Genomic DNA, 13168 nt, shown 5'->3' on the forward strand with positions numbered 1-13168 from the left:
GGGAGCCCTACAAACTGACATTAGGAACCTGGACTGCTGAGTTTTCTTTTCCAGAGAAAATGGCCAAAGGATGTGCCCAGTGGCCCCTGGTCCTGACTGCAAAAAATCCTTATATCGAAGGAGGGAGCCCAGACCGAAGTTGTCCCCAACTCAAACTTGTGCTGCCCTGATACACCCAAGGGAGCCCTACAAACTGACATCAGGAATCTGGGCTTCTGAATTTGCTTTCACTTTGTAGATATCCCTCATTCATTGGCAGGGCCCTGCGATCCCCTTGGTTTTCAGGTCCCACGTTTCCTTTTGCTTCCTCAATGTCAAATCCTCACTGGATTTCCCTCATCTTGCATCTCCCACCCCCAAGTACTCAGGGATTTTTTTTCATGCCGAATACCTGTTTTAATCTGACAGTACAAAGCTTCGGCTTGATTTTTTCTGTGCTTGATTTCTCCTTGGGAAATCTGCCACCATATAACCCTAACCACAACCACTTTGCTTTGCTCAGAATTCACAACCTTCAGACCAGCATCATGGCACCTTACCCACTGGCCCTCCACTGGCACCTTCCCAAAGCATTCCAGTAATGCTCCACATTTTCAGTGGGCATCCTGTCTCGCCCTCATCCTGACCCTAAAAATACACCAAGGAATTCTAAAATAGCCATTAGGAAGGTATAACAATTCTCTAAAAGATGCCAGAGAAAGCCTTCAAAAATCCCCTAATAGCCCTGCAAAAAAAAACACTCAAGGAAGCCTGCTCTGCCTCCAAACCCCTTCCTGTTGCCCTCTAGCCCACAGATGTCATCCCTACCTTTTCGCAGCGGGTCCTGTTGTCCTCTGAGGGTTCTGGCGTTGTCCTGGTGCGAGGGTCGCTGCCCTGTCCCACTGGGAGGCTTCCGGTGTGGTCTCGCTGTCAGGCTTGCTGTGCTGTGCTGCTGTTGTTAGGGGTGAAAAGGGAAAAGGCTGCTTAGGGTGAGGTTAGGGCTGGGTGAGGGGTGCTGCACCTGTACCCTAACTTGCCTCCTAAGCTGTACGCTGTAGCCCTGATCCCCACTGGACTGTCCAGCCCTCAGACCCTCTCCCTTCACCCCTGACCCCTCCCTCAGCCCCCCAGCCCTCAGGCTCTGGCTGTCACCCTCGAACCCCCCTTTGCCCCTCAAGCCCCCTCTCCTCTGCTCCTCAGCCCCCAGCTTCTCTGTGTCACCCTCCAGCTGCCCCTGCCCCCCTCAGCATCTCTCTGTGTCACCCACTGTCCCCTCCCCTGTTCCTCCCTCAGCTCCCAGCCTCTGTCACCCTCAAGCTGTCCCTCAGCCTCTATGCCATGAAAAGACCCTAAAAAACCCACAAAAATGCCCTAAAAAAACCCTCATCTTCAAAATGTCTTTAAACCCCGACAAAAACATGAAAATAGCCTCAGAATGCCCTTAAAATACAATAAAAATACTCTACTTTAAAAAGCCCCTAAAACACCCCTAAAAACCCCCAAAGAACGTTTAAAAAATATCTCTAAATATTCCTAGAAGAGCTCTAAAAATAGCCCCAAAATCCTTAAAACACATTGATGAGACCCTAAAGAAACACCGCAGCGAGGGAGGCTGGAAGATGCGAAGCCGCGCTCCCGGCCCCGGGCGCAGCGCGGCTCCGGCAGGAAAGCGGCTCCTCCGGCAGGAAGAGGTGGCGCCAGGCCAGGAGACCCCCGCCCGCTGCCCCCGGCCCGGCGGGGCCGGCACCGGGCCCGGGGGGCCCCGGCGGCGCCCGAGCCCCGCGCCCGGAGCGGACGGAGCGGCGGCACCGGCGCGGCGCCCGCGCCGCCTCCCCCGCCCGCCGGCCCGGCCAAAGCTCCGCTCGGCTCCGCACGGCTCGCACCGGCGCGGCTCCGGCGGGCCCGCGGCAGCCCAGCCGCGCCCAGCTCCCCTTCCGCCCCGGCCAGCCCCGGCACTGCCGGCAGGGCTCCGCGCCGGACCCTTCGCTGCCGGGCCGGGGGCAGAAGAAGCGCCCCGAATGCAGCGGCACAGCCCGATCCCCGCCCTGCCAGCGCTGCCACGGCTGCAGCTCCCTTCCTCTGAAGCCCCGACACTGATGCCACGCTCCGGCGCTCACCTCACCCTAACAAGGGAAAAGAAATGTAGGCTTCCCTTCAATCGTGTCCCCTAGAAGAGAAGAAAAGAAGCAGCTTTCCTCAAATGATGGCAAAAGGGAGAATTTTACCTCAATCCAAACCCCTTAAAAGGTGGGACCACAGGACTGCCCCCTCCAATTCAACCCCAGGATGACGAAATTTCAAAGGGAAAGGAGAAAAGTCCCCGCTATAAAGGCACAGCACCGGCTCACCTGCTTGGCTGCTGCTTCTCGGCACAAAGGTTTGTCCCTGGGCTCCTCCTTTGAGCAATGCTCCACGTATCCAAGTGTGTATCCAGGTGATCCCCCGGACCCTGTCCAAAGCGCCCACCGTCCTTCCAGGAGACAGCCCCGCGAGCCCCCCACAAACTCCACTTCTCCAGCAGCTCTGTGCAAAACCCGGCTGAGGCAAAGCCTCACCCTTAAATAACCTCCCCCCGGCAGGACACGCCCCTCCTCCTCATCAACTTAACAGCTCGCACCTGCTGCTGTTGCCACTCTCCAACAGCGTCTCTTGGTCTCTCCCTCTCCAGCACACAGCCCACTTCTCACAGACACAGATCCAACAGAAATCTGCTACAGGTGTTGGCTTTTCTTAATCCACCTGGTTACATGATTAAAACACATACATGCATTGATGGTCATTGAGAGAAAGCTTTCCCCTGGAGAAAACAGTCCTTTTGCCGGCACACTTTGATACACCTTCGGAAAAAGCAGAATCTGCACCAACTCCTAAGACCCCTGCCGAGGAACCCAGCCCTGCCTGGGACACCCAAAGCAGCAGACCTTGAAAAAGGAGGGGAAAAGTCAAGCTTGGAGTGGAAAAAGAGGATAGAACTACAGCAGCCTTTAAAAATGCCTGCACAGAGCAATAGTGGGAACCAGACACATTTATTCTTTCCTTGCTTTCTGTGATGACATAAATAGGAAGTAAGAACACGTTAAACAAAAGGCAGAGCTAGGATTTTACAGGTCTTCATTTTGGCAGCCTGCATGACAAACACCTCTTCCAGGACTGCGATGCCTTTTGGGGAATGGCAGAGAACGGAGGCAAAAGGTGCCGGGAGCCCTTTCTGTTCCCTTCAGGACCTGCAGCCCCTCCGGTGCTTTCAGGGCACTCTCTTGGTTTGTTCCTAGAGAAAAAGGCTAGGGCATGATTTTCAAAACTACTGCCCGTCCCCAGTCAGAGTTTCCTACATTCCTGGGTACAAATGAGTGGATGGAGGGAGTGGATGGATGCTGTCCAGCAGTGTCCCCAGGGGCATCTGGAGTGTTCACACTGCTGAGCTGAGAAAAACTCACAAAACCCAGCCCAGGGGCCTGTGATCCTCCACCCACCCGGGGGAACTCCGGGTGCTGTAAACAGAGGCCACAGCACACACCAGGCTCTGCTGTGCCCGGTGAGGAGTCTCTGTATGAGCCCTGAGCCCTGGCATCGCCTCCCAAACACCACAGAGACCTCTTGTGCCATCAGAGAAAAGCCCTGGAGCAAACGTGTGTCCCCAGCACGATCAACAAGAGATGCAGAATTACCTCCTCAATAAAAACACTGTTTCTGATGGAAATGTTACCTCTGTCAACTGTGAGGATTTTATAGGAATACTGGCTCAAGAATTCAGTGACTTCAGGGATTCCATACCACAGGTTCCTGGGACTGCTTGGGCATCCAGAGCCTATAGTATTGGTTAAACTGGTAGAGCTGAGGATACTTATCAGCTTTGTCACAGAGCTGGAACGTCACGCAGGGAGCAAGGGGTTCTCTCGGAGAGTGCAGGAGGCCAGTGAAAACAGCACCAAGGTCCTCCACGACGTCTGCTCCTAGAAAAGCCAAATAAATTAAACTATTGACATGAGCACGGACACTGGGGCAACCTTCCTTACTTTGGGCCTTGCCAGCAGCCCACAGAGCCTCACGCAGAAAAGAACTGATCGAGATCAAAAAGTGTTCCTAGTGACCTAGACAGGTGCTCCTGGCCGCTGAGGTACCTGAAAAACCCTCCAGACATCATCAGCTCTTGCTTAAGCAAATAATCCACCTTCACCGTGTTGTGCCAAAAACACGCCCGGCCCTTAACAGGGAGAGACCCTGCCAGGCACCGCCTCAGAGAAGAACCGAGCTGTACTGGGGGGACACACCCAGCCAACGTGTACGAGTTAAACAGAATTTTCTCTCAGAACTGGGACTTTCAGCACCCCCCCAGGTGCTACTCGACTGCCACATACACACAGAGGGCTTCGTGAGGTGCTCTGGGGTTGGCCAGTCCTGCTCCAAGCCCTGCTGATGCCCCGGTGGTTTTAAGGATGTCCTCAAGGAGGTGGTAGAACCTCACAGTGTTTGCCCCTGGAGCTTAATTTCTGAAGTTTTCCTTGGGAAACGCACCCACTTCCTACTTAACAAGGCAGTCCCCTCTCCCTGCTCTCAGGAAGAGCTGCCCACAGGCACGGGAACCACCTTCCTCTCCTGATCGCCACGCTCTGCCCTTAAAACGCTGTTACTGAGGCCAGCTACTTCCACACCAAGACTGTCCATGCAGGGACAGTGTCCCTTCTCTTCAGGGTCAGGGAAAAAGGGCAGAAGCACCTACAGAGCTTCAATGCCCCTCCTGAGCACAAAGCACCGTGAATCTGCACCTCCTGCTGCTTGCAGGGAAGATAATAAAATGCCTCAAGGTAAAAAATGATAAATGGTAAAAAATTATTACAAGAGGGTAGAAGTGATGCTGCTTTCACTCCACTGCTAGAAATGACACATAAAACATAAAAAAAACCCCTGTACCTGTTCCATTTTCAGACTGAAACAACAGCATATTCCTGGCTGCTCATGCAGCAGGGACAACAGCACTGAAGGGAAATGTTTGGATAATCATGTCTTCATTTAAAGAGAACCCAATTCCTTCATCTAAGCCATCACTGCCCTCCATCAGAACAGCCAGCACATCCACGACATCTAATAAGCGAAGGAAAAAATGTAAGCAGAGGATCCAGACTTACTGGGAAAACAACAGAGGTAGAATGCAACATTCCAGGAACACAAGGTAGCTTTTTAGTCACAAAAAAAAAGAAAGAAAAAAAAAAACACCCAAAAAAAACTAAAAAAAAAAAACCCACCAAAAAACAAAAAACCCCAAAAAACCCCAAAGGCACATTTGCCAGGCAATACAATGTTAGGGGCAGCACAAAAATCACAGCTGTACTTCACTCTGCCTTTCAAAGCTGCTGTCCAGCACAGGTTGCCCACAGAAGCTGTGGCTGCCCCCGGATCCCTGGAAGTGTCCAAGGCCAGGCTGGACAGGGCTTGGAGCACCCTGGCATGGTGGAAGGTGTCCCTGCCCATGGCAGGGGTGGAACGGGACGAGCTTTAAATAAAGGTGCCTTCCCATCCAAACCCTTCTGGGATTCCACGATTCTGTGAGCAGCCCCAGGCAGAAGGGCTAAATTTCCATTGTGGTTCGGAAATGCTGCTGCAAGAGCACAAACAGATTTCAAATACTGTTCAAGTGGCACAACCACATCAAAAATTACGTCTGGGGGTAAAGTGGCAACTCTGCAATTCCAGCCTCTGATACCAAGGACACATGGAGGGCTGAATCCAGGGGGCGTTCGGGGTCCGAGTCGGGGTCGTCTTCATGAGCCACCAGCCTGGGGACCCAAAAATCGGGGGGAACCCCGAATTGGGGGGGGACCCAAAATTGGGGGGGTCCTGGGGGGCTCTGGAAGGTCTTTGCAGCATCCCAGGAGGAATTTTGGGAGTCCCAAGGGGGGGTTTGGGGAGTCATGAAGGGAATTTAGGGGGTCTCAGAGAGTTTTTGGGGGGTCCCAGGAGGAATTTTGGGGACCCTGATGGGAATTTTGGGGATCCCAGGGGGTGTTTTGAGGTCCTGGAGAGCTTTTTGGGGGGGTCTCAGGGAGTTTTTGGGGTCCCAGGAGGAATTTCAGGGGTCCTAAAGAGAAATTTGGAGGTCCCAGAAGGTGTTTTGGGGTGACAAATAGAATTTTGGGGGTTCAAGGGGTGTTTTGGGGTCCCGAAGGGAATTTTGGGGGTCCCAGTGGGGTTTTGGGGGTCCTGAAGGGAATTTTGGGCGTCCCAGGGGGGGTTTTGGAGTCCTGGGGAGAATTTTGGGTATCTCAAGAGGTTTTTGGGAGGAATTTTGGGGTCCCAAAGAGAATTTTGTGGGTCCTGGGGAGGGTTTGGGTCCTGAAGTAGAATTTTGGGGGTCCCAGGGGGTTTTGGGGGGTCCCAGGAGGAATTTCAGGGACCCTGATAGGAATTTTGGGGGTCCCAGCGGGGGTTTTGGAGTCCCAAAGGGAATTTTGGCCAACCCAGGGGGAGTTTTGGAGTCCTGGGGAAAATTTTGAGGGTCTCAGGGGGTTTTTGGGTGGAATTTTGGGGGTCCCGAGTGGAATTTTGTGGGTCCTGGGGAGGGTTTGGGGTTCTGAAGGGAATTTTGGGGGTTTCTGGGAGTTTTTTGGGGGTTCCAGTAGGAATTTTGAGGTCCTGAAGGGAAATTTGGGGGTCCCAGGGGGGGTTTTGGGGTCCCAAAGGGAATTTTGGAAGTCCCAGGGGGGATTTTGGGGTCCTGGAGAGGTTTTTGGGTGTCCCAGGGGGCCTTGTGATGTCCTGGAGAGAATTTTGGGGGTCTCAGGGGGTCTTGGGGAGGAATTTTGGGGGTCCCAAGTAGAATTTTGTGGGTCCTGGGGGGGGTTTGGGGTCCTCAAGTGGATTTTGGGGGTCTCAGGGGGTTTTGGGGGGTCCCAGGAGGAATTTAGGGGTCCTGAAGGGAATTTTGGGGTCTCAAGGAGTTTTGGGGGGTTTTAGGAGGAATTTCGAGGACCCTGATGGGAATTTTGGAGGTCCCAGGGGGGTTTTTGGGGTCCCAAATGGAAGTTTGGGCGTTCCGGGAGGGGTTTTGGGGTCCCAAAGGGAATTTTGATGGTCTCAGGGGGGTTTTGGGAGGAATTTTGTGGGTCCCGACCAGAATTTTGAGGGTCCTGGGGGTGGGTTTGGGGTCCTGAAGGGAATTTTGAGGTCTCACGAAGTTTTTGGGGGGTCCCAGAAAGAATTTCGGGGACCCTGATGGGAATTTTGGGGCTCCCGGGGGGGGGTTTGGGGTCCCGAAGAGAATTTTGGGGGTCTCAGTGGGGTTTTGGGTCTCCCAGGAGGAATTTCAGGGACCCTGATGGGAATTTGGGGTGTCCCAGGGGGGCTTGTGGTGTCCTGGGGAGAATTTTAGGGGTCTTGGGGGTTTTTTGGGAGGAATTTTGGGGGTCCCGAGTGGAATTTTGTGTGTCCTGGGGAGGGTTTGGGGTTCTGACGGGAATTTTGGGGACTTCTGGGAGTTTGTGGGGGGTCCCAGGAGGAATTTGGGGTTTGTGAGAACCCCAGCCTTTCTCTGGGGTCTCATGTGGTGAAATTCCTCCAACCCGTGCTTCCAAAGAAAAACTCCGCAGGCTTTAGCTGTTCAGTCTCAAGGCAGTTTATCGCTAGTTATCTAACAGATTATGTTCTTGCACTGCGGCTGTTTGATCAGCGGCCTGGGTAGAGGCACACACACACCCTGACATCCTCTCTATCTGCTGTCTTCTTCGTCTCTCCCCCCACCCAGGGCTGCTGCTATCTTTTATAAGATATATTACGTATAACATGTTTACAATTATTCCCCAGTACCTACTACCTACGTTGCCAAGTGTTTTTCTACTCTAAACCAATCTGTGAGTGCCAACATCACCAAGAACATGGAGGTAAGGAAAAAGAAGGAGGAAGAACAGGATCAGCCCACTTTCCTCCATCTTAGAACTCCTGACCCCCATGTACAAAGTGAAAACCCCCCTGGACATGTGCTAAAACCCCCTTGTACAATACTAAAAAAATTTCCCCTCTACTTTGTAATTACTTTTACTATACTATCTAACCTTTTGTGATTGCTTGTTCCACCTCCAAAATTGGTAACTCATTCCATGGCTCAAACTCACAATCACAGCTGTTTCCAGCTGCCTGCCAGGGTCCCAAATGCTTCTGACCAAGGCCTGGAACCACTAAAAATGTCTGAGAGACATTATGAGTTCCCACAGGGGTCCTGAAAAGAAATCTGGGGGTCCCAGGGGGGGTTTTGGGGTCCTGAAGGGAATTTTGGGTGTCCCAGGGGGTTTTTGGAGTCCTGGGGAGAATTTTGAGGGTCTCAGGGGAGTTTTGGGAGGAATTTTGGGGTCCCGAGTAGAATTTTGTGGGTCCTGGGGGAAGTTTTGAGGTCCCGAAGGGAATTTTGGGAGTCATAGGGGGAGTTTTGAAGTCCTGGGGAAAATTTTGAGGGTCTTAGGGGGTTTTTGGGAGGAATTTTGAGGGTCCCGAGTAGAATTTTGGGGATCCTGGGGGGGAGGTTTGGGGTCCTGAAGTGAATTTTGGGGTCTCAGGAAGTTTTTGGGGGGTCCCAGAAAGAATTTTGGGGACCCTGATGGGAATTTGGGGCTCCCGGGGGGGTTTTTGGAGTCCGGAAGGGAATTTTGGGGGACCAGGGGGGGTTTTGGGGTCCCAATGGGAATTTTGGGAGTTCCAAGGGGGTGGGTTGGGGTCCGGAAGGGAATTTTAGGGGTCTCAGGGGGTTTTTGGGGGTACCTGGAGGAATTTCGGGGACCCTGATGGGAAATTTGGGAGTCCCAGGGGGGGTTTTGGGGTCCTGAAGGGAATTTTGGGCGTCCCAGGGGGAGTTTTGGAGTCCTGGGGAGAATTTTGGGGGTCTCAGGGGGTTTTTGGGAGGAATTTTGGGGGTCCCGAGTAGAATTTTTTGGGTCCTGGGGAGGGTTTGGGGTCCTGAAGGGAATTTTTGGGTCTCAGGGAGTTTTTGGGGGGGTCCCAGGAGGAATTTTGGGGACCGTGATGGGAATTTTGGGGGTCCCAGGGGGGTTTTTGGAGTCCCGAAGGGAATTTTGGGGGTCCCAGACGGGGTTTTGAGGGTCCCAAAGGGAATTTTTTGGTCTCTGGAGTTTTTGGGGTCCCAGGAAAAACTTCGGGGTCCTGAAGGGAATTTTGGGAGTCACAGGGGGCGTTTTGGAGTCCTGGGGAGAATTTTGGGGGTCTAAGGGCTTTTTTGGGAGGAATTTTGTGTGTCCCGGGTAGAATTTTGGGGGTCCTGGGGAGGTTTTATGGTCCTGAAGTGAATTTTGGGGTCTCTGGGAGTTTTTGGGGGGTCCCAAGAGGAATTTTGGGGACCCCGATGGGAATTTTGGGGATCCCAGGGGTGTTTTGGGGTCCCGAAGGGAATTTTGGGAGTCCCAGGGGGGGGGTTGGAGTCCTGGGGAGAATTTTGATGGTCTCAGGGTTTTTTTGGGAGGAATTTCGGGGGTCCTGAGTAGAATTTTGGGGGTTCTGGAGGTGGGTTTGGGGTCCTGAAGGAAACTTTGGGGGTCTCAAGGAGTTTTGGGGGGTCCCAGGAGGAATTTCGGGGACTCTGATGGGAATTTTTAGGGGTCCCAGGGGGGGTTTTGGAGTCCCGAAGGGAATTTTGTGCGTTCCAGGGGGGGTTTTGGAGTCCTGGGTGGAATTTTGAGGGTCCTGGGGGTATGTTTGGGGTTCTGAAGGGAATTTTGGGGTCTCACGAAGTTTTTGGGGGGTCCCAGGAGGAATTTTGGGGACCCTGATGGGAATTTTGGGGGTCTCAGGGGGTATTGGGGGGTCCCATGAGGACTTTCGGGGTCCTGAAGGGAATTTTGGGGTGTCAAGGAGTTTTGGGGGGTCTCAGGAGGAATTTCGGGGAGTCTGATGGGAATTTTGAGGGGTCCCAGGGGGGGTTTTGGAGTCCTGGGGAGAATTTTAGGGGTCTCAGGGTTTTTTTGGGAGGAATTTTGGGGGTCCCGAGTAGAATTTTGTGGGTCCTGGGGAGGGTTTGGGGTTCTGAAGGGAATTTTGGGGGTCTATGGAAGTATTTGGGGGGTCCCAGGAGGAATTTTGGGGTCCTGAAGGGAATTTTGGGGGTCCTAGGGGGGGTTTTGGGGTCCCAAAAGGAATTTTGGGCGTCCCAGGGGGTTTTTGGGTGTCCCAGGAAGAATTTCCGGGTCCTGAAGGGAATTCTGGGGCTCCCAGGGGGGTTTTGGGGTCCCAAATGGAATTTTAGGCATTCCAGGGAGAGGTTTGGAGTCCTGGGGAGAATTTTGAGGGTCTCCGGGGGTTTTTGGGGGGAATTTTGGAGGTCCCGAGTAGAATTTCTTGAGTCCTGGGGGAGGTTTTGGGGTCCTGAAAAGAATTTTGGGGGTCTCACGAAGTTTTTGGGGGTCCCAGAAATAATTTTGGTGACCCTGATAGGAATCTGGGGGGTCTCAGGGGGTTTTGGGGGGTCCCACGAGGAATTTTGGCGTCTTGAAGGGAATTTTGGGGTCTCAAAGAGTTTTGGGGGCTTCCCAGGAGGAATTTTGGGGACCCTGATGGGAATTTTGGGTGTCCCAGGGGGGTTTTCGGGGTCCTGAAGGGAATTTTGGTGGTCCCAGGGGGGTTATCTGGGTTCTGAAGGGAATTTTGTGGGTCCCAGGGGGGTGTTCTGGGTTCCGAATGGAATTTTGTGGGTCCCAGGGGGGTTTTTGGGGTCCGTAAGGGAATTTTGGGCGTTCCAGGGCCGTCCCGATGGTTTTGGGGTCGCGCTGGCTGCGGGGCTGCAGTACCGCCCTGTGTCCACAAGGCGGCAGCATTTGTCAAGTGAGTCCGCGACAAGATGGCGGTCCGTGGGGACCTTGATGGTGACAGGCGTTTTTTGCCGATGCCTGTCGGCTCCCGCCAAAAACCCGCACGCTCGCGGCGCTCCTGACCCCACAGCCCGTGTGCACGGCATCGTAACCGCCGCGGAAAATCCCGTCGCGGGGCGCCGGCGGTGCGGGCAATTCAGGCAGTGTAAAAAACAGACACGGGTCCTCGAATTTCAACGTCCTCGTTTTCGCGCCCTCTCGAGAAGGTCAAGCGAGTCCGCGCCAAGCCCCTCCCAAGATGGCGGCCGCGGGCGGCGGGCTGCAGTGCCGCTCTCTGCCCACACGGCGGCAGCACTGTGCCGTCAGCAGCGAATGCCCCAAAGATCCGCGCGGGAAAGAACGGAACAAAAACCCTGCCTCGGACCCGATAGGAACCGAAAGAAAAAACCTTTCCTCTTAAACTGCATTTCAACAGAGTTTATTTTTACATTTTTCACATTTATATTCACATTCGGATTTATAATGTATATTGATATATAATTGTATTTTCATAATTCCTTACATTTATTCCATTTATTATATTTTATTATATTTTAGATTTTATACATATCTTAATAGATTGCTTACATATTTCTATAGTTAGATTTAGAGTTCTAAAAGGTTTATATTGATTAAAATAAAAACCTGACTCTATCCAAGTAAAAATCTTTTTAAAAAACCCTTTATTTAAACTCCATTTAAATTTATTTCTATTTTTCGCATTTATAGTCAAATTTACATTTTAAATGTAGATTGATGTATGGTGCTATTTATAGTCTATCTCTTCCTAATACTATTTTTATTTCTATTTTATATTTTTATATATATCTGTATACATTGAATATATATTTCCATATTTAGAACAATATCAAAATAAAATGTATATTCATATTTTTTCCATTAATGCCCTGCCTCTAACCAAATAACAAACAAAAACAAAAACAAAAAAATCTTTCTATAAACAATACTTGAATATATATTGAATACACCCTGCATTACAAATTGCAGGGGAAATGGATTCCCTCATGATTTGAACACAAGAAATAATGGAAAAGGAAGCTTTTTCCCACAATTTAAACCCCTTTTCTCTCCATAACCCCTCATTTTTCTGGGAGCGCTGTGGAAGGTCTGGGGGTTCTAAGGAGGGATTGACACAATAAAAGGGGAAAGTTGAAAGCTCTCCCGTGGAACCCCACATGCTGCCCGGCCTGCTCAGGTGCTGCCCCTTGGCAAGAGGGCTCTTCCCTCGGCATTTTCTCAAAGGGATGCTCGTGCCCGGGTGGGTCCAGCTGCTCCCCGGTCCCTGCTGGATGTTCCAGCCATAGCTCCTGGAGGGACACTTGGGATACCCCTGTTAGCCCCTCGGGATTAGCAGCTCCCTGTGCAGGTGTGCCCAGGTAGCTGCACTGAAAGCAGCTGCTCACACGGGGAGCTGCTACACCTAGGAGTGGGGGATGAGGTGAAGAAAGGTCCTGTGGGGTGTTCCCTTCCCTACGCAGGCCTTTGCCAGACCCTTCAACAATGCGGTGCCAGATTTTCATTGCCAAGATAATTAACAGTCTTTCCCCTGGCCAAACAGGAATTGTGCTTCCAAAATTGCAAACAGTGAATGATTTCTTGCAGACACCAGCTGCCAACACCAGGAACTCTCACTGCCTTTGGAGAGCAGCACGCCTCCAGTGAACACACATCAACACACAGGGAGGGTGAGGTAGGTTTTACACGGAAAAAGGGCAGAGGTCGGGTCACAAGGCCTGTGGCCCCAGGTGACTTTCTACATCTTTTTGTTCTGAATGGCACAGGATTTCTCCAGCAGCAAAACTGCTGACAGCAAGAATTCTGCCTGTCCTGGAAGAGACAAGGACCTCCTCAAAATTGACATCAGGAAGTGAAGAGGGAGAGCCATGTTTCACACAGAATAGGGCCAGTGACAGAGTCCAAGAGCCAGAAGCCATGAAAAAAGGGTTGCCCCTTGGAAATCTGAATGGAGAAGGATGTGTTGTGGACCCAAGCTGCTTTCATGTCGATGAGAGGTTGCCTTGATGATCCCAAACAAAAATCGAAAACTGACGTCAGGAACCGGGACTGGCGAGCATGCATTCCTAGAGAAAATAGCTTGAATTCACGCAGACCACCATGCGGTCCTGGGTGGGCAGCTGAGTGCAGGAAATATGAACATAGAAAAATACAATCCAGGCCCAAACCGCACCCACCTCAAACTTGTGCTGCCCTGATACACCCAAGGGAGACCTACAAACTGACATGAGGAACCTGGACTGCTGAGTTTTCTTTCCCAGGGAAAATGGAAAAAGGATGTGCCCAGGGGCCCGTGGCCCTGGGCTGGGCCC

The 13168-nt window shown here is 52.1% G+C and overlaps 1 long non-coding RNA gene across 2 annotated transcripts; it reads right to left on the minus strand.

Moving 5' to 3' along the window:
- Positions 1-226: 226 nt before the first annotated feature.
- Positions 227-6442, minus strand: LOC146764995 (uncharacterized). Of its 2 annotated transcripts, XR_014950388.1 has the most exons (5): positions 4891-6442; positions 2597-3932; positions 2328-2428; positions 2097-2146; positions 227-931 (listed from the first exon to the last, which is right to left on the minus strand). It is a non-coding gene; the product is annotated as an uncharacterized LOC146764995 (long non-coding RNA). The 2 variants fall into 2 exon arrangements; XR_014950387.1 differs by having other exon boundaries at positions 2597-6442.
- Positions 6443-13168: the final 6726 nt, after the last annotated feature.

The sequence above is a fragment of the Lonchura striata genome, chromosome 29, assembly GCF_050655825.1.
Source record: "Lonchura striata isolate lonStrDom1 chromosome 29, ASM5065582v1, whole genome shotgun sequence".
Classification (NCBI taxonomy): domain Eukaryota; kingdom Metazoa; phylum Chordata; class Aves; order Passeriformes; family Estrildidae; genus Lonchura; species Lonchura striata.